The sequence below is a fragment of the Lissotriton vulgaris genome, chromosome 8, assembly GCF_964263255.1.
Source record: "Lissotriton vulgaris chromosome 8, aLisVul1.2, whole genome shotgun sequence".
Classification (NCBI taxonomy): domain Eukaryota; kingdom Metazoa; phylum Chordata; class Amphibia; order Caudata; family Salamandridae; genus Lissotriton; species Lissotriton vulgaris.
In genome coordinates this window covers 1300988963-1301015150 of record NC_141696.1, presented here as the reverse complement: position 1 = coordinate 1301015150, position 26188 = coordinate 1300988963, and positions in this window count along the sequence as shown.

Below are 26188 nucleotides of genomic sequence, written 5' to 3'. Positions count from 1 at the left end.
ACGGTAGAGAGGAGATGGAGGCTGAGGCAGCTTATTAAACCGTTTCAGGCAGTGGGCTCTGAGGCGTACCTGTTATTTCCAGCAAGACTGAAGGTGGTCGTAAGAGGGAAGGTGCTAATGTTTTGGTCAGAGGTTAAGGCTCAGCAGTTCTTGGAAGAGCTGAAACAGCAGAAGAATGGTTGAAGCTTTTAAATCTATCCTACTGGCTTATACATTAAAAGGAGCACGGAGCACTGAAACTGAGAAGTAAAATGGGAAAGGGGAGGATAGGCACATGGGGGATACAGGGGAATATAGGGGTTTGTGGGGGGGTCGGGGGTGGTTAGAGACAGCCACGGTCTGCAGCGATCACACATAGGTCCTTTGGACGTATTTGCCTGTAAAGGTGGGGAGGGGGGTGGGGAAGGAAGGGAGGGGAAGGTGGGACAGGGAGGGTTAAGGGGGTCAGGGGGGAATAAAAAATGTAGAGGAAAAGGTGTACAATGTTTAGTACGACACAGGGTTGGACAGTGTAACACACACATTATTTGGTTAATTCAGCACATTAGTAAGAATTTGAAGCAGCGGTTTATGTATGGCTTCTCAGACCAGGGGAAATGTATGATATTCCTTAAATGAGCTGTAGAATTGCCACTATAAACGTTTGTGGTTTGAACGACTCTGTTAAAAGGCTTAGGGTGGCTGCACTTTTGAGATTGCTGAGATTAGATTTAGTATGTTTGCAAGAAACACACGTGGAGGCATCTAAAAATTACCTTTTGGGGCATTTAGGGTTTGCGGTGTTGGCCAATTCTAAACAAGGGTCTAGAAACAGGGGGGTAGCAATTTTAGGTAGAAGTAGGGATGTGGTGGTAATAAGGAAGAAAGAAGATCAGTGGGGTCGATGGGTGATTGTGGAACTAAGTTTTAAAGGTGATAAATTCACCCTCGCTACAGTTTATGGGTCAACGGAAGACGATCCTGAGGTTTTTCATTACTTGGATGCGGAGTTAGCACAGTGGTCAGAACCAATTGTACTCTGTGGGTATTTTAATATACATGATCCCTCGAGTTCATTCTTACAGGCAGGTGGTCATTACGCAGGTAGGAAAAAGAAAACCTATAGGGCTATAGTAGGGTTAGTTGCCCACAACTCGTTGACTGATCCATGGATTAAGATTCTTCCAAATAGAGATGCCAGCACATTTTATTCAGCTCCCTATAGAGTGCTTGTTAGGCTGGATTATTTTCTGATCTCGGGCTCCTTGATGGGGGGGCGCAGATTGAAAAACAACCGCGAGTGGTGTCGGATCATAGCCCGGTTATTTTAACTATCAAGATAGGCCAAGGGGTGAGGAAGGAAGCACAATGGACATTTGAAAGAGCACTTTTGAGGGATGAGGGGTATAGGAGGTATATGGAGGGTTGGATCAAGGGGTTTTGGGATATTATTAGAGGTACGGCACCACCAGGGGTGGTTTGGGATGCCTTTAAGGCAGGGGTTCGGGGAGAGACCCTGAGTTTTGTACTCTCATCTCAGAAAAAAAGAAAAAGACAGAATTAAGGAGATAAATAGAGAATTGCTGAAAGTAGAATAGGAACTGGGAGTAGCTATACAAGATCAGCTTTCATTAGAACAACATCTACTTAAAATTGTTTCATTAAAAGCCGCAGCAACAGAACACATAGCTAAAAAAGCTCCACAAAACATTTTAAGTGTAATTCTACAAGTTATACATGCTCGCTTCATTTGTGGAAGATCCCCATACAAATTTGATGAGTAGTAATAGAGGAACAGGATGACGGTTATATATTGATTGTGAAATCAGCATGGAACATTAACATCTACCTCAACTAAAGTGACCTGTTAGTTTAAAAAATTGACCAAGTGAGTTTTTTTATTTTTCTATGGTCTGTGTGTGTGTGTGTGTGTGTGTGTATGTGCGGTTTTATAGCTGGGAGATGTGTTGTGTCAAAGAGAGCAAGCCTTGCAGTTAGTTTGTCAGACCAGGGCACAGATTTCTCAAAGGCTTGCGTTGCCATTATGTCACTCAAAGGGGACACAAAACAGCGCAAGCCCTTAAGTCACATTTACAGTGTCACACAGAGACACCTTGTGTCGCTCTGCGCGGCATAGTAAACCTGGAGTAACACACAGCAGAGCAAGTCACTGATTTGCATTACTCTGCATGGGGAAGGCATTCCATGGGTGGGGTGTGGGTGTTCCCACATAATCCACCCTTGATTCTGTTGTACAATCCCAGATTTATTAAGACTAGTAAACCTGAAATTGATTCGAAATGTTACACCTTCCCAGGTGAGGTGTAACAAGAAGAAATATGTTTATTTTCCTCATATTTCCTTTTTATATGTGTGCTAGAAAGAAAAAAAATGTCTTTGAGGACTAAAAAGGCGCCGCTTCTTGCACAAAAAAATCCTGTCTGTCCTGCAGGTACATGTGCGCGACAGTGCAAGGGTGCCTGCTTTGGCATTTGGTAGCCACAAGTGCACCAGTGCAGAGAGAGGGCAAGAATGCACCATAGGTGAGCAATTATGGCACATTCCTGCCCTCTCCTTTTGATGCACCGCTGCAAGTTATCTTTCTCTATTGCATTGCGCTAAATGATGATAGATCTCGCCCTAAGTAGCTAAGCCTGAGAACATGTCATACTCACACAGGAGAGGGAAAGCAGGGTACTGCACACAGACATGCAGGGCATCACACATTCTCCTTCTATACAACCATGCACACTCAACCACATGCACAGCAGTGGAAAAGCAGAGTAGCACTCATAGGATTGCCATGGATTTAGTCAGGAAGGTGAACTGGGGTCTATTGTAGACAACATCCAATTCAGATTAAAAAAGAATTAGGGTTCTGTATTGTGCTGGAAGTTACTCGTTTGCTAACAGTGTCAATGAAAGCAAATACCTTTCTTTATATTGGCTCAATTTAAAATCAAGGCACATTACTTTAAAGTGATTGGCCATGAGTTAAGTTCATGCAGATAAGCTTAAGGCAAGACATCTGTAGTCAGAGGAGTTGTTATAATTGATCTTCATACTGCAGAGCAAGTCATCTGGAAGGCAAAGCTTACCTTTAACAGCATATTTAGGAGTGCAGCGCAGTAGGATGCATTCCTTTCCTGTTGCACACTATGAAAGAGGAGAATACAAACTAGGACATCATTACTTGTTATACCTGTGGCATTATTTGCAATTTGGTAGTGGCTATCATCCATCTGCACAGGAAGTGACATCACTGGATTTCCCATTATCCCTCTGCACAAGAAGTGATATAACTGGTTTCCCACCAACACTGTCTTTAAAAGAAGAAGCCAAGCAAGAGGACTCATTTACACCATCCATTTGCACAGGACGTGACATCACTGGATTTCCCATCATCCCTCCACAAAGGAAGTCACATCACTGGATTTCTCATCATCTGATCAGGAAGTCACATCATTAGATTTCCTATCATCCACCTGCACAGGAAGTGACATTACTGGTTTCCTGCCAAAAACGGCCTTTAAAAGAAGAAAGCAAGCAAGAGAAATGATTATCCATCTGCACAGGAAGTGACATCACCTCCCAGACCCTACTTAATGGCAGTCACAGCACGTATGTGCAGCTGGCCCCCAAAAGGCTAGGCTGTATGCATCTGGATCGCACCCAGCACCAGAACATTGGTCCTCATTCCACTACCCTCTGCATCTTCAGCCTCAGCCATTGTCCACACACTGCTGCCTCACCTTATCACACTACACAGAGGGAGCATCTTCCTGTGCTTCCAGCTAGTTTTCGTGCACTTACACATACTCAAATCTCACCGGACCCCCATGGACAGCACCTAATACCTTACACTCACACAGTCCTATAAACAACCACATAACACTCTGGACTCGCACGCATGCCCCTCAACACTCACTTACAAATCAAACATGCCACAGAGATTTGGGGCCTAGTGTACAACAATGCCCTAGACCAACTTTTCCACACGGAAATCTGGCTGAACCCCACGTTGGCACCTGACATCACCACCGCCATCAACCACCATATACAAGATCGAGAGGGAAGATAGACTTCACTAGCCTGGAAGTGGAATCACCATCAACCACAAAAACACCATCAGCTGCACAACCTCCGTGGATACATCATCCTCCAACTTGGAACAACTTCAATGCAAGCTCCTAGTCACAGCAAACTAAACCCTGAGTGGCACTCTTATCTACAGCCCACTGAGACAGCGCACCAACTTCACCAACACTATCACTGATTTTGTTGCATCAGTCACCCTCAACGCTAGCATTTACATCATAATTGGAGACCTGAACTTCCAGCTGTAAGACCATGCTGACCCCAACTCAAAAGCACTCATCAAAGACCGTGGAAGCCTAGGATTCACCCAACTAGCCAAAGACACCTACTGTTTCCTATTTTTCACCTTTGACAACATCCGAGTAGACAAGCCCATACCAGTATCCTTAACAGACCATGTCCTTGTCAAGTTCAACATCCCCATCCCAGTCCAACACACATGCACCATGCCAGACCTGCTCACCCAAACTAGAACAGCATCAATGACAAGGACTGGAACACCACTCCCTCGAATTACATCCACTCATGGTTCTCATTACTGAAGAAATCCACCACAGACTCTTCAACACTTGCCAACTACAGACAGATTTTCCTTCTACCATTCTCGACCATGGTCATAGAGAAAATAATGAACAGATGCCTCACTGAATACATCAGTGACCACCAACTCCTTGACTACCTCAGCATGGAAACTGCCCTCATTGGTGCCATGGATGACATCTCCATGTCCCGGACAGAGGAGACACGTGGCCCTTATCCTTCTGGACCTCTCAGCTGTTTTTGACACTGTCTCCGACCCCATCCAACACCTGCACAACATCATAATCCAAGGGCACACACGCCGATGGTTCTACTCCTTCTTAACTGGAAGGACACTATCAGTCAGCCTGGCATCATACACCTCTGATACCTGTGACCTCATCTGTGGAGTTCTGCAAGGATCCTCCCTGAGCCCGACCCTGTTCAATGCATGAATAATAACTCTAGCCAGCCTCATCATCTATCATGACATCAATAGCAAACAACTCATTCTCTCCCTCATGCCTACATTACTGAAATCACCCACTGGATGAAGACCAACTTTTTAAAGCTAAACAATTACAAGACCGAAATTGTGATCTTCGGGGAGAACCCTTCACCATGGAACTGCATCTGGTTGCCTACAGAGCTAGGACCGACCCCCCAGCACACCAAGAACCTCTGGATCGTCAATAATAGCAAGCTCGACATGAACACCGATACCTCATGCTTTAATACCCTGAAGATGCTGAAGAAGATTTTCATATGGCTCCCAATTAGCACCCAGAACACTGCCATGCACTCCCTCATCATAAGCAAGCTGGACTATTGAAACACCCTCTATGCTGGGATCAACAATAAAAACTCAGTAGATGGCTGCAGACTATTCAAATCTCAGAGGCCAGAATCACTCTCAGCCTCCCACACTGCACTCACATCACACCACACCTGAAGGAGCTCCACTGGCTCCCCAACCACAAACAAACACAATTCAAACTCTTCACCCGCCCTTTCAAGGTACTAGATAGCACTAGCCCAGCTTACCTCAACAATTGCATCTGCTTTCATAAAACTTTGTTCATCCAGAATCACACGTCCCACACATACAGAAAAAAATGAACTGGCGATTGAGTCTTCTCCTACATCGCTCCTAAAGCGTGGAACGACGTGCACCTACATATAAGAACCTTATCCTCACTTCTTGAATTCTGCAAAACACTGTTTTTCAAGTAGTCTCACTCAGACCTAGGTTTAGCTAAACTCACACCTGTTTAGGGCAACATACCCTCCGGGTGACAGTGCGCTACGAATCTGTACAACATGACATAGTTGCGGGAAAGAGTGAAAAAATTATCTTCTGAAGGGTGAGATAGAAGGACTCCTGAAAGTGAAGAAAGTGTGAGCATACCAGATGTGAAAGAAGAGTGAAATTGAAAAATGTAAAGTGTACACATAGTATAAAATTAAATGAAAATGTCCACGCTTGCAGTGACCCAGAGGGGTATACGAGAGCCGTGAGGGGCACAGAGAAAGTAGGTGGGTGGATTTCAGAAACCTGTATGGTGTGCAGGATATCAGACTTGGATTTCTTCTTCATAAGTGAATAAATGACAGGAGTGCTTGGAAAGGAGCTATAAAAAGCCTTATAAAGAACACTTTGCAAGATGGTGGTCTGTCAATTAGAGGGTGAATGAGTTTCACTAAAGAAGATGGTGCGGAGTTTTTTTCTGCGATGTAAGTTACTGTTGAAAGTATATATAAAGGAGCCTGTATAATAGGAGGATGTGTCGCAATATATTTCATCACAATCTTTACCTTCGCTTCTATTTGTTTCCCTTATATTTGCTTCTAGCAGGTTGGGTCATTTTAAGTGTGGATTCATTTCTTGGCATAGCCTGGCTCTTTTCTCCTTCATGTTGTCAGAATGGGTTTGGTACCATCCTGATTTCTGCAACATTCTCTTCATCATCAATGAAGAGTTACAAGATTGCCATAGAAGGTGTTATCCCCTCTGAATGTGTTCCCTCTTAACTGTGAGCCTCTTAAGGAGGCACTTGCCATCTTTCACGTATAATAATCTTTACATGGGTATTACCATGGCTACTGAGAGGAGTCGCCCTTTCTTCAGGTAATCTAAAAGAGTACTCATCAAACTTCTCATTGTCGAGTCCTTGATAGATTGTGACACCATTTACTCCTTAGGTTTTGCAGTATTGTGTTTCCTTCTCAAGGCGTGGTACAACAATTATGCCCAGAGAATTCGGTGCTTATACAGACTTTGTGTCGCATACTACAGACATCCAAGTAGTTCCTGCAAGTCCCTATCATTTTCCTGGCGAGCAAGTTAAATTCAGGACTATTTTAATTCTCTTACAGTGTATTTTGCTTTTTTCCCTGCATGGTCTAATCAAAATCAAGCGGAAGTGAATTACATGATTGGTTGCCTTAGAAGATCAGCCTTTGCTTTGGCAACCCCACTAGATCAACTTCAGATGCTTGTTTAAAATCATGTGTCGTCTTGCTATCAGCCTTTAAGAATATGTATGAGAGTTCTGATTTGAAGGACTGCATTAAAGAGGGCCTGTGTTATACCCAGCATGTGGCACTGAATTTATTGACATCTCTAACTTGTTTTCGTCATTTAGCAGCTGTAACTACCGGGGTCAAAAGAACTTAGATGACATTGTTTCAGTGTGGTTTGAGGAGGGAATGAAGGAACATATATTTGATCACATGCCCTATTTGTTTACCTAAACACATTGATTGTGATTGTAAATAGATTATAAGAGAGACAATGGGGAGTGAAGGAAGTTCCAAGGAAGTCATTGTAATTTCCCTGGAGGTAGTTCATCCGTTCAAACTAAATATTTTCTGGACCTATTGTCTCAAGAGGAGCGTTTGCAGATTGGAGCAGTGAGACGACATTTTTAATGAGAGTTAGAAAGAGTGTCTGTGAGTGAGTGAGTCTCTATTGTGGTAATGCTGGACATTTTATTTAGACCTGTTCCTTAAGGAATGTCTCCTGAGAAGAAGACAGTATTGTGCTGATTTCCTTATTTTGGTTCTTCTATGAATAATATTGATAATCATTTGCTTCTGTTACTGATTTTTATGAGAACAGAAGGAAGAAGAGGTGTTAATACCCTTGCCTTAATATAAACTGGTGACTCACCATTAACGTCAGCTCCAAAACATTATGCAAAAGAGACAATTGATGGATGGAATGCTGGATAATGCAAACATTCACCCCCAGTCACAAGGATCTGGGTTAAATCCATCATTCTTTTGCTCACCACACCACCCCAGTTTGGACCCAGCCATATGCAAATCAGTCTTGACCCTGTTCCTTGTGGGAACAGTCCAGCCCGAACTGCTAGGCCAGGTATTCCCTGGACCGGAAAAAAGCATCCTGGGACCGTTTTCTGGGCATCACCCATCATCAGCCAGGCTAGCTTGAATCCATTGGTGTAGTGAGCACGGGACCCACGTCTGGGCATATCCAATCCAACTTAGGGCGACATATGCAAAAGTGACAAGTGATCATTCTTTTGCTCACCACACCACCCCAGTTTGGACCCAGCCATTTGCAAATCAGTCTTGACCCTGTTCCTTGTGGGAACAGTCCAGCCCGAACTGCCAAGCCAGGTCCTCCCTGGACCTGAAACAAGCATCCTGGGACCGGTTTCTGGGCATCACCCATCATCAGCCAGGCTAGCTTGAATCCAGTGGTGTAGTGAGCATGGGACCCACGTCTGGTATACCCATTCCCACTTAGGGCGACATATGCATAAGAGACAATTGATGGATGGAATGCTGGATAATGCAAACATTCACCCCCAGTCACAAGGATCTGGGTTAAATCCATCATTCTTTTGCTCACCACACCACCCCAGTTTGGACCCAGCCATATGCAAATCAGTCTTGACCCTGTTCCTTGTGGGAACAGTCCAGCCCGAACTGCTAGGCCAGGTATTCCCTGGACCGGAAAAAAGCATCCTGGGACTGTTTTCTGGGCATCACCCATCATCAGCCAGGCTAGCTTGAATCCATTGGTGTAGTGAGCACGGGACCCACGTCTGGGCATATCCAATCCAACTTAGGGCGACATATGCAAAAGTGACAAGTGATCATTCTTTTGCTCACCACACCACCCCAGTTTGGACCCAGCCATTTGCAAATCAGTCTTGACCCTGTTCCTTGTGGGAACAGTCCAGCCCGAACTGCCAAGCCAGGTCCTCCCTGGACCTGAAACAAGCATCCTGGGACCGGTTTCTGGGCATCACCCATCATCAGCCAGGCTAGCTTGAATCCAGTGGTGTAGTGAGCATGGGACCCACGTCTGGTATACCCATTCCCACTTAGGGCGACATATGCATAAGAGACAATTGATGGACGGAATGCTGGACAATGCAAACATTCACCCCCAGTCACAAGGATCTGGGTTAAATCCATCATCTTTTTGCTCACCACACCACCTCAGTTTGGGGCACATGCATGAAGGTATAATTTTGTGAGTCCTTAATAGCGATTATTAAGGAATCGCAATAAAGGACTCGCAAAAGCCTATGCATGTAGGAATCCTAAACATTCCATAATTGCAACTTGCAAATTGCGAGTCACAATTAAGGAATGGCTCCCCTATTCATTCCTATGGGCATACAGGCCCATAGGAATGAATGGGAAATTGCATGTGCAATTTGTGAGTACCAATAGGTACTCACAAATTTTGCATGCAATTCCAAGGGTGCAAGGGTGTCAAAAGAACACCCTGTGGCACCCCTGTAATTGTGAAGTGTACCCATGGTGCGAACACAGATGCCCTGGGCATATGTGTGTGCAACATGAAACTTTGAAAAATGCACTTTAAAAGTGGTTATTGCATTGCATTTAGGGAATCGCAAATTGGAATTCCTTAAATGCAATCGCAATTTAAGAAATTGCAATAAATTGTGATTTCTTAAATTGTGAGTGCCTAACACTTTGATGCATCGCAAAAGCCCTTTATGCGGGCGCAAATGGCTGATTTTTGCGAATTGCAGTTTGCACTCGCAAAAAAGGTTGATGCATGTGCCTGTATATTTCTGTTTCATTGCATGTCTCTTTTCATGTTACATTCTGACCATATAAATATTATGTCATTTTAGAAATTCTTTGGTTAAAGTTAGATAATCTATATGCCAATTGTAAACTCAGCCAAATTCCTTGTCATCACAGTTTTTTATGACCATTGTTATGGTTCTTGATGTCATTGGTTCAATGTAGATGAGCTGAGAGATGCCATATCCTCCTTAATACTGGCTTATGTGCCACTGAGTTATCAGATATCATCTTCAAGTTTTGCTATGGCTGAAGTCTATTCACGTCCTCCAGTTGAGGATTCTGGTTAAGCCATACAAACGGAACCTAATGCCATTGTTCCTTGAGGACGTATTGATTATCAATTGAGAAAAAGAAAGATATTTTAAAAGCTTATTTACAGTATAGTTTACAAAACAGATTTATTTTGTCATCTTCATCACCTGTTGTTCAACCTTTGTTTTTTGTACCCATGAAATACCAAGTTCTTCGCCCTTTTGATGATTTTAAAGCATTAAATAGGATCTCAATCAAAGAGAGATGTGGCTCTCTCATTAACGACATCTTGCAGTCAGTCCACGAAGCACGAATGTGATCTTGGGGTATTCTGGTACTGAGCCATATAAGTGGAAGAATGCTCTTATATTCCTGTTATACAATGCTTTTCTTTGAAAATTGTAAGTATGCTTTCTGTGCTCTTGGAGAAGGAAGGAATGTACACCAAGGCTGCATTAAAGAGTTGAATTGCCTCTCTTGCTTGTGTGAATTACTTTCGGGTTTTGGAGACAAGTTCCCAGAAGCCCTATGAAGTGACAACTCACTATGCCAATCACTTTTAACCCCTTGCATGCGGCCGCGATTCTGCGCCTGTGCGGCAAAATCGCGAGTTGGCGGGTTCATGACGCCCCCCAGCCGCCATCAGCACACGAGCACCGTGGTGCCTGACGGACGGGGGCCGTCATCAGCATGCAAGGGGTTAAAGTAGTTTTTCTCTGTTGATCATTGGCTAAGAGAGTCCATAGCAACATTACGTCTCGCGCAGCTTCTAAAGAATAATAACTGAGGTGCCAAGAGGGAGCACATTTACTGTCTTGAATTGTTTTGACATCTTGCTGATGGCCTCGATCACTGTGCTTATATTTCATATACCATTACAAGAGCACAATCAGGAGTGCATGTGTGTATGTGAGAGTATTTCTTAGAGTATACCTTAGTGCCCTTCCGCACTCTAAAATGCACAACTCGCCTCTTCATGTCATGACATCACTGTGCAATGAACTATGCAATGAAGTCTGCAATGATCTCTCTTTAGAAGGGAGAAGATTAGTGAGGGATACAAAAGTTGTCCTTGCCACTAAGTTCAGAGAGAGAATGATGTATGTGTATGATGAAGGGCAACTAGGTGCTGTTAAGAGTAAAGCAAAGAGTGAAGGAAATGCTGGTGGCCTGGCATTGATGGTGAGGTGGAATGCGGAGTGAGGAATTGTATGAAGTGTGAAGTGGCAGATATATTTCAAGTGACATTGAAATCAACTTTATGTCCTGTGAAATGTCCCAGAATGGTATTGATCTTATGGTACCCGTGATAGAGCATGTTGGTGCTGATTCCAAGTTTGTATTAGTACTGTGGATTTATTCTAAAAGTGGCCAGATATTGGGTCCATAGAACATGCTGATCCAAATTATATTTAAGATTTCTGGATGAAGTGTTCAGGAGGGAGAGTTTAGCCAGAAGAGTGATCATGGACAATGGCCCACAATTTATAGATGAGGGATTTGGGGAATTTTTGAGGCAGAGTGGGATCGAATTTAGATTCACCTTGATGTATCACTCTGAAGGGAAGAGAAAAATAGAGTGGTTCAACATAGCAGCCAAGTGTACTCTGAAGGTAGCGAACAGTAGAATGAAAAGGTGGATGTTGGAAGTAAAGAAAATATTTTGGTGAATTGAATAATGTCCACTGACACAGAATAAAGCCTGTTCACTATCACACAGAGAGAGTGCTCTTCTGTTGTTGTGAAAGACAATATCAGGAAGGGTCAGGGAATTTATAAACAATTTACGAAGAGAAGCATGGAGTGAAGAAAGTTAAAATGGAAGAAGAGATAGAGTAGGAGTAAAGAATGTGTTGGAGTATGGAAGGGAGAATGGAATGATTGGCTAGTAAAATAGGCGCCTTTGGTTCCAGTGACATTTCTTGTAAGGGACTGGAACAAAAAGAGTGGTAGAGAGAAAGAACTTGTTATCAGATGGTCACTCCTTGGTGGGGGGAGAGAATCAGGAGAGAGCAGGAATTCACATGAGAAAATTTGAGTTTACCATCTTACGCCTGTTTCATCTTGATAACAATGTTACCAGTTAGAATCTACAGTACTGATCGAGGCCCTGAGGTTCTGTGACAATTAAAACGGTGTTTTCGACTCGCTCGAATATGGACGAGTTTGGTATCTGTGAACCGCAAATGACGAGTTTAGTGGGTGTACGCGTTTTCGCTACGCTAACCTGAACCGTTCACCTTGTTCGTGGGTTTCTTCGTCTGAACCCACGGGTTCCATTTTAGATACAGCAGCCATTTTGTCTCTTGCCCTCAAGTAGCCAGCGAACGGACACTGTCCGCTTCGTGACCCTGGGATTCCCAAGCTCTTGCGGAAGACACGTGTTCCTTTGAGGGTGTCTTTATGACAAGGGGGATGACACTGCACAGGCAGATGGCCCCGCTCGAGGTATTATCTTGCCGTGCCGGTCTATTGTTTCAGCCGTGCATTCATTAGGCATGTCTCCTTTGATCCTGCAATCGTGTTTCCGATATTACCCTCCTTACACTCTTTTCAATCTGTTGACTATCTTCGTCCTCCCTTGCACCTGTTTCTGTCTTCTTCCTTAATTCGTTTACAGCCGGAATGGAATGTATCTAATGATGAGAAACGTACTTTTGCAGTTGGGAACCGGCGATGCTACTGTAATTATGTTCCGGGACCCTGAATACATGAAAGCAACCCTTTTGAACTTTACTGTGGGAACTGGGTTGTAACCTTTTGTTCGCCATGACTGAAATCTGTATAAAAGGAGTGATCCACAGTTGCAATTTGAAGCAGTCTCCTAGAACCTACACATGCTGTACTTCTTGTGACTTCAGTGTTCCCTGCAGTAAATAAACCTCGATCTTTGACGCCGAAGGAAGTGTCCCGTGTCTCTGTCATTTGTACGCGGAACAGGTAACCCACGAAGGTTTCAGGTGTTGTCCCCTGGCACCGCTGGGCCTTAGAAAAGCCCAGTCCTTCAGTTGGCGCCCAATGTGGGGCGACATCAGCGGTACCGGTCCAAAACCCGACGATCGTGAGGAACTTCGTGTGAAATCTCCGAGGGAAGGTGCACCCCGCTTCATCGATCCTGTTGTCGAAACAAGTGGCCCGAAGACTTTTCCCGCGAAGATCCTCCGCCTCCTGATGGCTGCGACGGACTGATGCCCTGACTGTCGACCCGTTTTGGCGCCTGGCGTAGACCTTTGTACAGCGAGACGATTGACGGGCCTTCCTGGTGACGCCATTGTTCTTTCAGTTAAGTATTTGTGGGTCGCTCCCAGAGTCCTTAGTTGTTGTTGGTGCTTGGTTGTTGCATGGTTCCATTGCATTTGTGGTTCTTAGTACTTTGTTCTTAGTTGTTTTATTTTGACGATTGCAATTGCCAAAGACCAAGGGTCTTGCATTTTTGCCAGGATATCGTAAGTCGATAACCCTTGAAGTTTGTGAAACTCGGTTAGCGTGCACGATGCCTGGCCGTAGTACTTTGTTTAGTTGCTTTAAAAGTTGTGGTTCGGATTCCCGATTGGAGGACTCATGTCCGATACCTCCAGTTGGAACTCCAGTCTATGAGTTATATAGTCGCCATGGTGTGGGTCCTATTACATATAATGATTGCTGGGTCCGCTACACTAAAGATGACGGTGTCCTTAGTTGGCCACCTCATGGTAGTTTCGAAACACCAATTCTGGATAATCTCGAAGCTAAATTGTTCAAAAGGAAAGCAAGGCCGGCCATGTTTGATTCCTTTCGGTTATGGCGTAAAGAAGCCAAGCAGAAAGAAATCAAACAGCTTAAACGTAATAAGAGGGAAGGTATCGTTACGACGATGAGAAATGCAGAGCAGTTTCAGAGAGACAAAGAAGAGAAGGAAAAGGAAGTTTTTGATAGATTACAACGTATGGCGGTGGATAAGTGTTATCCCGTTCTACCATCGAGTACTGATAAGAAGGGAGAGGAAGCAGTGGAGGACCCTTTGTTGTCCTATCTACAGAAGTCACCACCTCCATATGCGCAGGACACTACAGCGCCTGTGGTTTTTCCTGTTCCTCAACCTGTTGTTCCGGCAGCTGCTGGTCAGCCTTTCGCTGGTCCTGTTCTTGCGAACCCTCTTGTCCCTATTCCTCTACCTGCTCCTGTTCCTACTGCTCCACTGCCTATACCTTCTCAATCTGCTGTTCCCGCTACTTCTGCTCCTGTGGCTACTCCTTCTGCTCCTGCTGCTCCTGTGTTTAGTCCTCATGTTGTTGCCCCTGTACTTCTCTCATCTTCTCCGTCTGTTCGAAGACGCATTCCTAATGCTGTTGCTAATCTTTACTCTCCTTTTGGACCGCTTCTTGGGTCCGATGTCTCTGATGTTCCTCAACGCCGAAGTCAGCTCCCTGGTGGTAGGGAACGTGAGACGTTACTTAAGATGGCGCGTAATTGGATTAGGTATCCCCTTAAAAACACCCCGCGCATAATTTTTGAGACTTTCTCTCAATTCAATGAGCCCACACAGAGATTTGTGTTTGAGGAAATGTGCAAATATTTACGTGAAGCGATATCAAATGATGAGGTGAATGATGTACCGATCGACGTAACTGAACTTCAGCTTCAGTTTTCGAGCGGTATGATTGTGGGTAGCAATGTTCGACGAGCTGTAGAACATCTTCTATCCTTTCGTCCCACTGTAATACCTCGAGCATTGTTTAAAGATGAAACTGAGGAATGGATGGCAACGCCTGGTCAGTATCCCATGCGTGAAGTTCCTCCAGTGTGGATGCCAGGTGACCCTGCTGCTAATCCCGCTATTATGCCACACTTCCAGAGAGTTTGGATACACCTCCCATGGAAGCGATCGGAAGTCTTGCAGGTGAAACAATCTTTGCCTGACCCCCGCAAAAATCCTGCAGGATACTATAAAGAGCTGTCCCAATTAGTGGATGCTCCTATCATGAATCTTGCCAACATCGACATGTTGTTCAGCAACGTAGTACCTCAACCGGTTTGGGCGAAAATACGTCACGAAGATCATGCAGCTGAGTTAGGTGGTGATTGGGCGGCACTTACAGCGGCCGACGGATTGCAGGTTGGTGGGGCTAAGCCTGAGCAGTTAATTACGGCTTTGCCTCAAAGAATAATTACCTTAATGAAGACTCTTATGCCAGCAATGAAAGTTAATTGGGACAAACTGTCTGCGTGTAAGCAAAAGAAGGACGAGAGCGTCTCTGATTTCTTTACGAGATTTGAGGAGGCATTCATCGATCACAGTGGTCAAGATATGAGCACCGAGGGAGGTCAGAGGTTGTTCGTAGATAAATTTGTAGCAAATTTGTTGCCTGACCTTAGCAACAAATTGAAAAATTCTCAGAGTTCGTGGGCTGTTTCTACCTCCGCTCAGATATTGGCCACAGCTCAGTATTACGAAAATAGGGAGAAGGAGGAAAATGATTGTGCAGATAAAAAGACGAAAGATCTTAAAACAAAAGTTCTGTTGCAGCAAGCGTATCCTCCGCGCTCAAATCAAAATGATTCTCAGCAGCGGAATCGATCTCAATCACAATCTGCTAGGTCACAGTCGCGGAATGACTCTTCCACGCAGAGATCTATGCTTGGATATAATCAATGCGCATACTGTAGAGGTGAGGGCCATTTGAAGTTTGATTGTCCGGTTTTGAGCGACCGAAATAATGGTGGTTCATCTAGAAGAGGTCGTAGTGGTCCTCAGCAAGCTTCGCGAGGTAGAGGTCGTGGTGTTACTCAAAATCAGAATGAGCGTTCTAACAATTCATCTGATTCCAATAATTGCTTTGATCAGCGTGGTTCATCGTCAGGAAGATCCGCACAGTATCATGTGGACGATTATTACATCGAGCATGATATTGATGACGGTAACTACTAGGACAGCCACAGACAAAGAGAGGGAGTAGTATCAGTTCCGGTTGATCAGAGAGGGCCTTACGTCGCAGTTGCCACATCGGGCGTAGTTGAGCCTTTTCTGTTGGACACTGGTGCAGCGAAAAGTTCCATCATGCATTCGAAACTCCCTGGCGCACCTTTGTCTGGCTTAACGAATGTTTCCGTTGGATTCTCTGGCGCCCCCGTTAGCAATCCGGTCTCTAGCCCTTTGCCCATCACAATTGGGCCTCGTGAGCTGCAAGCTCCTTTGATTTTGACTACTGGCTGTGGTGAGAATCTTTTGGGCCTGGATTTGCTGAAACGGTTATATGCGACTTTGTATTGTTCTCCTGCGGGAGTGGAGCTTACTTTGGGTCAGAGAGTGACCTCTCCTATGTACTTATCATCTGATAAAGTCCCACCGTAATTGAGTTCTCTTCCTTCATCTTTGTGGGCCACAGGTCCCAATGACGTGGGCCTGCTGGACATCTCTCCATATGTTGTTCAACTGAAATCGAATGTGCGATTGCCACGTATTCCCCAGTATCGTATCTCCCTTGATGGGGAACGAGTGTTGTTAGCGATCATCTATGATTTGATCGAGAAAGATGTTATCGAGGAAACTCGGGGAAACGTGTGTAATAGTCCTGTGTTACCTATCTTGAAACGCACTGATCCATCCAAGCCTCCTGTTTATCGTTTTGTTATTGATTTACGGGAGGTGAACAAAATTGTGATTCCTCAATTTCCTGTGGTGTCTGACATTACGGCTTTACTGACTCTGATTCCAGCCTCTGCTTCTTGGTTCTCAGTGATCGATCTGAAGAATGCTTTCTTTAGCATTCCGATCGCTGAGGAAAGCAGAGATCTATTCGGTTTCTCATTAGGTGGTCACAGCTTTAGGTTGAAACGCGCTCCTCAGGGCTACTGTGAGAGTCCATCAATATACAGCCAAGCCCTGAAGAGTCAACTTGATGCGTTTGTGTTACCGGCTGGTGCGGCCTTGATCCAATATGTTGATGACTTGTTGGTGGCTGCTGACACGAAAGACATCTGCAAAACTGCTACGGTGTCGCTGTTACAGCATCTCTGTGACTTGCATTACAAGGTGTCACCTTCTAAACTGCAATATTGTTGTCAAGAAGTAACCTATTTAGGTCACTTATTGTCAAAGGAGGGAAGAAGGTTGACCCCAGAGAGAATTGCAGCGATCGCTTGAATGACTGTGCCAACAACTCAGAGAGATGTGCGTGCCTTTCTAGGTATCACATCATACTGCAGGCAATGGATTCCAAATTTTTCATTGCTAGCGAAACCATTTGTAGCCCTCACGTGCAAGGATGTTCCAACTCCTTTTCCATGGACGGAAGAGTGTCAGAGAAGTTTTTCTGAATTGCGTGATGCGTTGTGTTCAGCTCCTGTGTTAGGTACTCCTGACTACAGTAAGCCGTTTACACTATACGTTCACGAGAGAGAGGGTTGTGCGTTAAGTGTTTTGACGCAGCAATTTGGCGGTAAGCAGCGTCCATGTGCATATTTTTCCTCGACCTTGGACCCAGTAGCTAGAGCATTGCCGAGTTGTCTAAGAGCGACAGCGGCGGCTGCGGCGGCTGCGGTGTCCATTCGACAATCTGCAGGATTGGTCATGGATAATATGCTTACGGTGATGGTTCCGCATGCAGTTGACACTCTCTTGAATCGTACAAAAACTCAACACTTGACGAGCGCAAGGTTGTCCGGTTACGAGTTGACGCTTTTGGCAAGTCATATCCAAATTAAGCACTAATGTCCTAAACCCGGCGACGTTGTTGCCAACTAATATGGAATCAGACGAGGTACCACCACATGATTGCTATCTGCGAACTGAGGAAGAAACGAAGGGTCGTGTTGACCTAAAAAACACTCCATTGGTAGATCCCGATGGTACCTTGTATGTTGATGGTTCGTGTTTTAAGTTGCCGAATGGTGATGTGACGACTGCGTATGCTGTGGTAACGTTGAGTACGGTTGTGGAAACTGCGAGATTGAATCAGAATTCCGCGCAGGCGGCAGAGTTGATTGCGTTGACGAGAGCGTGTGTTTTGTCGAAGGGAATGCGAGTGAATGTGTTTACTGATAGCCAACATGCTTTTGGCGTTGCACATAGCTTTGGTCGATTGTGGCGAGAGAGAGGCTTTATGACATCGCATGGCACAAAGATCCAGCACGGACAGCTCGTGAACGATCTTTTGGACGCACTTACATTGCCCAAGCAGGTGGCGAATATTAAATGTAGTGCGCACCGAAAGGTGACGGATGATGTTGGTCGTGGTAACGCGTTTGCGGATGAGATTGCTAAAGAGACAGCTAGAAACCTTGCAACCCGGATGTACGTGACGAGTTCGGTAAGGTGGCCTGCAGAAACTGGTAGCCCAGCACTGCTTGGTGCTAAGTCTCAGTATTGACAACTTAGTTCAAGTAAATATTTACATTTTTTATTCGTTTTCTTTCCATCAATTTAAGCCTTCCCTTGTTAAATACTATGTAGAATTTTGTTAAATTAATGGTTTGTATTTTCTTAGGGGAAAAGATATGTGGTTTGGGGGAATTTTGAAACACATGCATGCAAGTGGTGGAATATTGTCTGTGTTCTTATATTTCTTCTTATATATGTTCCTTTAAAAACTGTCAGTTTGATTCCTATGTGTCTGGAGAAGGATGGAGTGGGCACCAGGGCTGCAAAAAAGTGCAAATTTACCTGTGTGGAATACTTTACAACAAATCTTTGTTAAACTTGATTTACAGGGGGCTTATTTTGCTGCCTATAGGAGAAGGCAGTGAGTGGAAGATGACCACTTGGGTTGTGCAATGCACCTGACATCTGTCAGTGCTTCATGGATTGCATAAGGAAGAAGTTGAATATCTGAGATTCAGACTGAAAGCCTACAACTCAGCTATGAATCTGAAGAAGGTAAAACATTTTCTGGATTGACCTTCTTCTACAAGTGTTCAAGAGATTCAAGTTTCCGTTGATTTACAAACTTTTATCATCAGTAAATTAAGAATTTTCAGAAACGTTTGTATAGAATTCTATGCAAGGACAATATCAAGAAGGGTTTTTGGTGGAATAATGAAGCTGAAAGAGCTTTCAGTGCACTAAACGGGTGTTTGTTCATGCACCAATTATTCATCATTCTTATATGGCAAAGAAGTTTATTGTGTACATTGATACCTCTGAAAAAGCAGTTGGAGCAGTTTTATTACAGAGGCAGGAAGATGATGGCCAAGACCATCCAGTTTGTATCTGTCTCATGCTGTGTTAGAGTCTGCATGGAAGTGCTCAGCGTTTAAAAGAAAGATCTTAGCAACGAAAATGGCATGTACTAAATAGTGCCTTTACTGATGTGCTGAAACGAACCCTTTGCAATTTTAACTGACAATTGGAAGCTACAGTATTTAATAACTCTTCAATGCAGGAAAAGTACTCGAATTGTACTTTTCTTTCCACTGAATGAATTAAGCATCACTTACATTCCTAGCTCAAAGAATGTGTTAGCTTCTGTTTTGTCCTGTTGTTATCCAGCGTCATTACTCACTTATAATCAGCCTGTAATGCCTTCTTGCAACAGTCTTGTGTAGATAAGGTAAAGATGCACAAGAAAAGATGGATCTAAAGGAATTAGACGAGTTCCACCTAAAAGCTCATTTATTTTCACAAAATGAACTGTATTCCATTAAACAATGTAACTTTCTTTCCACTAAGACATTGCTATTGTAACTAATGAAGATGTGTCATGACTTAGCTATTTCTGGTCATAGAAGGTTTAAGACTACTTTGACTGGAACCTATTGTGTTTCTGGTGCCCAACTGTTGCAATGCATGTGCCTTGGGTCTTTTGGATATTTGCAGCCATTATAAGTTGCTACTCAACTTTGTCATACAATTTCTACAAATGCTATTGCAGTGTCCTCTGAAAGCGACATGTGTGTTAAAAGTGTTACACCTTTTCAAAGATAGTTCATTTTTATCCTCTGATTAAACTTCCAAGAGCAGAAGAAATGGCTCAATTTTATGACAAAAATGTTAATTGTCATGAATTGTATCCTACTGTCATCTCTAATAGAGGCAATCACTTCTCAAAGTGCTACCAAAGTTTTGCCTTTCTTTTCTATGCAAAGTATTGTGGGGTTTTCCATCTTCACTACCCATTGATCCTTTTGTTCTGCAGCTTTTGATACTTAAGCCAGTTACTGAAGCACAAGCAAGTTGTTTCAGAAAGTTTACAACATTCTAAAGTCTAGATGAAGAAATATGGTGGAAAATCAAGACCAAATTCTATTTCAATTTTTCCCAGTTGTTACATTGCCAGTTAAATTTACAACACAACAATCAGAGCCTACGTCTAAATGATTAGCTGGAGGATCTGATATCATATGAAGTTTCATTGAAAGCAGGCACGTTGATCACAATCCCAGAGAATCTCTATTAAGACAACAGATATTATCCATTTATAGATCATCAGTGGACTGCACATGATCATAGACTAGCAATATGATGGTATTCTCTAACTATAACTGATAATAATGAGCATATTTACAACAGGTGCTGATCATGCACATCACGGAGAAAAATGAACAGCATTTAAGACAAATTTCCTATCATGTTGACAGCATTACATTGTTCATATTTGATAATAGATTAAAGCATTTGGAAAACATGTTATGTGTGAATCACAGTGTCAGCTAAGTTCTAGAATGTCTAGCTGATGTTCTGGACTTGTGTTTTAGGTAAGTAATTTGCATACTGATAAGGACTGTTCTATTAAGCTTCAAATTCATCTGGTTCCCAGAATATTAGATAAACCTGCCTTTGTGTCTTCCATTATTTCTTATTTGATCTATGCATTGGCAACTTGCATAGCAGTAAAGCTCTGTTCATATTTTCTGTCTGTTACTTCTTTTTTTGTCTTTGGTTTTGCACGTTCTTACTTTTGGCTCCTGTATGTTGTTTTGACCAAGTAATTTTCTCCCCACATAATCCAAGTTGGTACCCTTGGGAAGATGCTTCTCAGTTCATTCCCTTTTACTAGTTTGTAGAGGCTTTCAACTGCACCGTAGTAATAAACCTGGAGATTCAGAAGAGAGACATACTGTTACGTTTATGACCAGCTCTGAGCAGAAAATACTAGTGAGAGTTTACTGGAAACCATCCAGGGTCAGAAAGGAGAATAATTATTTAATATGCTGTCACTTAGTGCATCGCTGGGCGTTTGTGCTCAGACTACTATTCAATCATTCAATCAATCATTAAATTTGTAGAGCACGCTACATACCCGTGAGGGTCTCAAGGCGCTGGAGGGGGTAGGGGGGCTGCTACTGATTGAAAAGCCAGGTCTTGAGAAGTCTCCTAAAGGCCAGTAGGTCCTTGGTCTGTTGTAGGTCGGTAGGGAGAGTGTTCCAAGTCTTGGCGGTGTGGTAGGAGAAGGATCTGCCGCCGGCGGTTGATTTCTGGATGCGTGGAACTGTGGCGAGGGCGAGGTTGGTGGAGCGGAGGCTGCGGGTGGGGGTTTAGAGGCTGAGTCGGTCATTGAGGTATGCTGGTCCGGCGTTGTGTAGGGCTTTGTGTGCGTGGATGAGGAGTTTAAAGGTGATCCTCTTGTCGACGGGGAGTCAATGCAGGCCTCTCAGATGGGGTGTGATGTGACTGCGTCGGGGGACGTCGAGGATCAGTCGTGCCGAGGCGTTCTGGATGCGTTGCAGCCGTCTCAGGAGCTTAGTTGTTGTTCCTGCATAGAGGGCGTTCCCGTAGTCCAGTCTGCTGGTAATGAGGGCCTGGGTAACCATTTTTCTCGTGTCGGGGGGATCCATATGAAGATCCTGCGGAGCATGTGGAGGGTGTTGAAGCAGGACGCGGAGACAGCGTTGACTTGCTTGCTCATGGAGTATTGATCATTCTCACTGCCTGGGTCATTGTTCCCAGGTCTTTCATGAGCCCTTTGAAGCACAGAATGCGACGGGTGGAGTAGGACTTCGCAATTCTGAGCTACATTGACGTTGTCATATTTGGGTATCTGCTTCTTAGTTGAACAAACACCATAAACCTTATAAACTGCCCTTTCGCAGATGGGGATTTGTACATTAGAGGACCATTAACAAGGCTCTGTGAGTGCATGGCGCTGAGGTGCAGAAGGAGAAGGAGCAATTACGTTTATTTTTAAACCTTTGTTTGAGTTAAAGTTGCATTGTAAGGGCTGTGAATATATTTTTTAATCTACTAACTCCATGCAGGCTAAGAGGGTGATCTCCCTTCCTCCCACACGGTTAGTTCTATCACCGCTCTCCTGATTGCGGGGCCCGTCCGTGCGAGTGGACCCGCCATCTTTGGAGTTAGTGGTTCAGCTCTCGACGGTGGCTGGGCATAAAAACAGATGACGGCACGAGCGCGCACCGTTAACAAGGCTTTGTGAGTGCATGGCGCTGAGGTGCAGACAGAGAAGGGGCAATTATGTTTATTTTTAAACCTTTGTTTGAGTCGTTTTTAAAGATGCATTGTAAGGGCTGTGAATATATTTTTTAATCTACTTCTCCAGGCAGGCTAAGGGGGCGTTCTCCCTTCCTCCCACATGGTTAGCTCTATCACCCTCTCCTGATGCTTGGCCCGTCCGTGCGAGCGGACCCGCCATCTTTGGAGTTAGCAGTTCAGCTCTCGACGCTGGCTGTGCATAAAAAGAGATGACGGCGCGAGCGGGCAGTGGACGTGCGCAGAGAGCGCGCCGATTGTGCACCAAAGGCAAGTCCGTTTGCGTCCGTCAGCGCCAAGGACGCGCTCAGCGCCAGCCACGCTGCCACTCCTTTTGGAAATTCTGGATCTGTTTCAGGTGGGTGCACCATTAGGTATACTAGTGATGAGCTACCCAGCATAGGGGAGTGGGGTAAAGGTGTGGGGAGTATTAGATTTGCAGAATCAGCTTCACCGACCTCAGATTTTGTGAATAAAGACCTGCTGCCCTGTGGGCTTTTGAATGTAAGATCTTTGCCCAAACACTGTGTAGAAATCCAATTGCTGCTGGAGCATCATGGTTTGGATGTTCTGTTCATGATGGAAACCTGGACTCGTCCGGAGTGTGATGTTGACCCGGGTATTGCTTGTCCGTCCGGCTATAAATTCTGTCATAAACCAAGACTGGGTGGGAGAGGGGGGATTGGGGTGATTTATAAAGACTCCTGGAATCTGGTCACTATCGATATTGATGAGATTGAGGGACTTGAACTCTTAGGTTTTTCCATTAAAAACGTCCATGCCCATGTTTTAACAGGGATTATTTGCTATAGGCTCCCTGGGGATTTTACGGTGCTTCAGCAACAGCTACTATTGGAGATCTTCACTAACCTTGCCGCTGTACATCATAGATTGGTTATATTGGGAGATTTCAATCTTTGGCTGAATGGATCCCTTGATTCAGGGTATCTTAATGTCCTTCATTCGTGTGAGGGTCTTGGCCTTCTCCAGCGGGTGGAAGAAGCAACCCACAAGGAATGACACATACTTGATCTGATCTTCTCTGAAGAGTATCATCTCAATATTACGGAAATCTTGCCTTTGGTCTGGTCAGACCATTTTTTGATTAAATTTGCAGTGGTCATGGGTAAGCAGAATCACCGAGTAACTGACCCCTCCTCGGATTCCCCCACTGCCACCCTCCACCAGCGCCCCTGATCTCTCCATAGCCCCCTCCATTGACCCCCTCCTTGGATTCCGTCACTGCCCCCCTCCACCAGCACCCCTCATCTTTCCGTAGCCCCCTTTTGACCTCCTCCTTGGATTCCCTCACTGCCACCCTCCACCAGTGCCCCTCATCTCTCCGTAGCCACTCTCTCATATGCATTTCATTTGTTGTATAGCGCTACTCCAATCAGTGTAGGGTGTCACAGTACTTTACATCACGCACACATTATACAGAGACAATCAATAATGCAAGTATGCAAATCAGTCTACAGGGAATGGCACATAAGCCAAAGAGGATTCCAAGGTGTAGGAATCACATGTTATCCATACTGGTGGGCAGTATATCGTAGGAGGGTTTAGTCTGGCCTGGTTGCCAGGGGAAGCTGGGTGCCTTACTGAATTCTCTAATGTAATGTATATCATTGATCAAGGATTGTAGGATGTTCATGGAGGTTTCCTGTAGCTATCTCTTTGTTCCTTTAGACACCAACTCTGCTCTGCAGTAACAGTGACCAGCAGAAGTGACGAGTCAGAGTGGTGGAGTCCAGTGAATCTGTTTTCTCTTTTATTCAGCTCCCTTTTCACTTTTTCTATGGCTGGGCTTCGTCTTCTTGTGTATGTGGCCAGAGGTTATTAGCAGTGAGAGAGGTAATCTCTTCTTTTGAACCTATTTATGGGGTTAATCCATTTTGACATCTTGTCCCATGATATATCAACAGCTCTCTGCTTAGAATTTCATTTTGAACAATAAAGGCTCTATGTTCTATCGGCAAGGCTTTGATAGCTGTGATAAATAGATGTAGAAAGCGTACATTAAATGTATTTGTTCCATAGGTACTTCCATTGAACCAAATCAGACGCTTTTTCCACATCAACTCTAAGCTGTATTAAAGGTCTCCTCCTGACATTTACTAAGTCAATGTATGCTAGAAGCTCTTACGTATTCTCTTTACTGTTACATGTTCTTATAAAACCTTGTTGGTCTGGATGGATTAGTGCTAACAATAAATTTTTGATCTGTTCTGGTAAAGTTTTGCATATACTTTGCAATCTGTATTTAATAAAGAGATTGTTCAATAGGATGCATAGGTTTATTTACACCTGCCATTCTTAAGGGGCTTTACCAATCTCGTGACAGGCATAAAGGTAATTTGATTTATTCGGTATTTCAAAATTTGTTAGAGTACACTGTCAGACTCCTTGCTTTACAGCTTTTCTTCTTTCAGGGATCTTTGTTAGCTCGCCAATTATTGTTTCACCTTGCAACACTCTCACTCTGCTGAGAAAAGAATAGGCAGCCGTAATTGATGCAGAAAACATGTTGGGGTATCTATGGGCTCTGATGTTGGCATTTCATAAAATGCTGCAAAGGCCTATTGCCTTTTTCTGTGTCATTCGTGCATTGTTGACCAGCTCTTTAAATGAACATAATCATGTTTGCGTTATTTTTACCTGCAGCCTACCGTGCCAGTATTATACAATTTTCTCCCCAAATGTGCCTGTTTGCTTCAAATCTTCTGAATTATTTGCTAAATTAAATTGGAACAGCCATTTCTCTCCAATTCGCTCCCTGCAACCTAAGGAAAAATGTTGCTGCAAAAGAAAATTAAAGTAGCAATAAGGGGAAGAGAAGCATACTACGACCCCCTGGTTCAGCTAGACGGTCAACAAAGCGACTGCCTGTGTAAAAAGTGTTGCCTGGTGCTTGGTCCGACTCTTCAATAAGAGGGAAGTTTGTGCTGCGTTCTTAAATTCCTTTGGAATTCTGTTAATTGGTAAAAAAAAAAAAACACGCTAACTTCCAGAGGAAGAAGAATTTCCCAGGACAGGTTCTAGCATGATTTATTGGTTACAGTTTCATCCCCCCCTTGCTTGCAAGCTAACCACAAGGTCTGAGATATGCTTTTTAAAGAATTAAAGAGTCTAGAGAAAGCAGAGCTTTCTAGATTTTTTCCAGGTTCTACCCTCTGGCAAAGGGTGATTTGGACCTTTCGGCAGCAGTTACATTAGATCCCATATTAATCAATCTGACTGGACACGCATTGTTGATTACGGATGAGTTCTCATTGGCAGATGTCATGGACATAAGGGCTGAATCATCCCTTACAAAGAATTATGCTGGTTTGAATTTGTCCACAAAGGCTGGCATTGCCACTGTCTGTTCTTACCAGTCTTTGATTAAAGCTTTCGGGGCTGGAGCTGCACAGATCAGTCTGGCGAGGACTGTATAGATTTACTGGCAGGCATGTGTTTCAGGCCAAGCTACTGTTAGATGTAACTTGTGTTTTATTAAGGCTTCTACCTTTGCCACTGCAACCAATGTGGCAGCTCAACATCAAACCTGTTTGAGAGACTGTAAGCCAGAGGGTTCACAGTTTGCCTTTATTGTGACTCAGTTGTTTTGAAATGAACAAGCAGTATTACTGCGAATAAAGTTTCAAGAACCAAAAGCATGCTCACACAGCTGAATCTCATCATAAACGTATTGAATCCTTTTGTCACTCCACTTGCTGCCTTTGACACAGATATTTGCATGGTCCAACCGGTCAGGGTCGATACCGTCCACTCCAAGGCAAGGACATCAGCTCCCTGCCAACAGCTCCAACGAGAGCTAGCAGCAGCACTGACCAT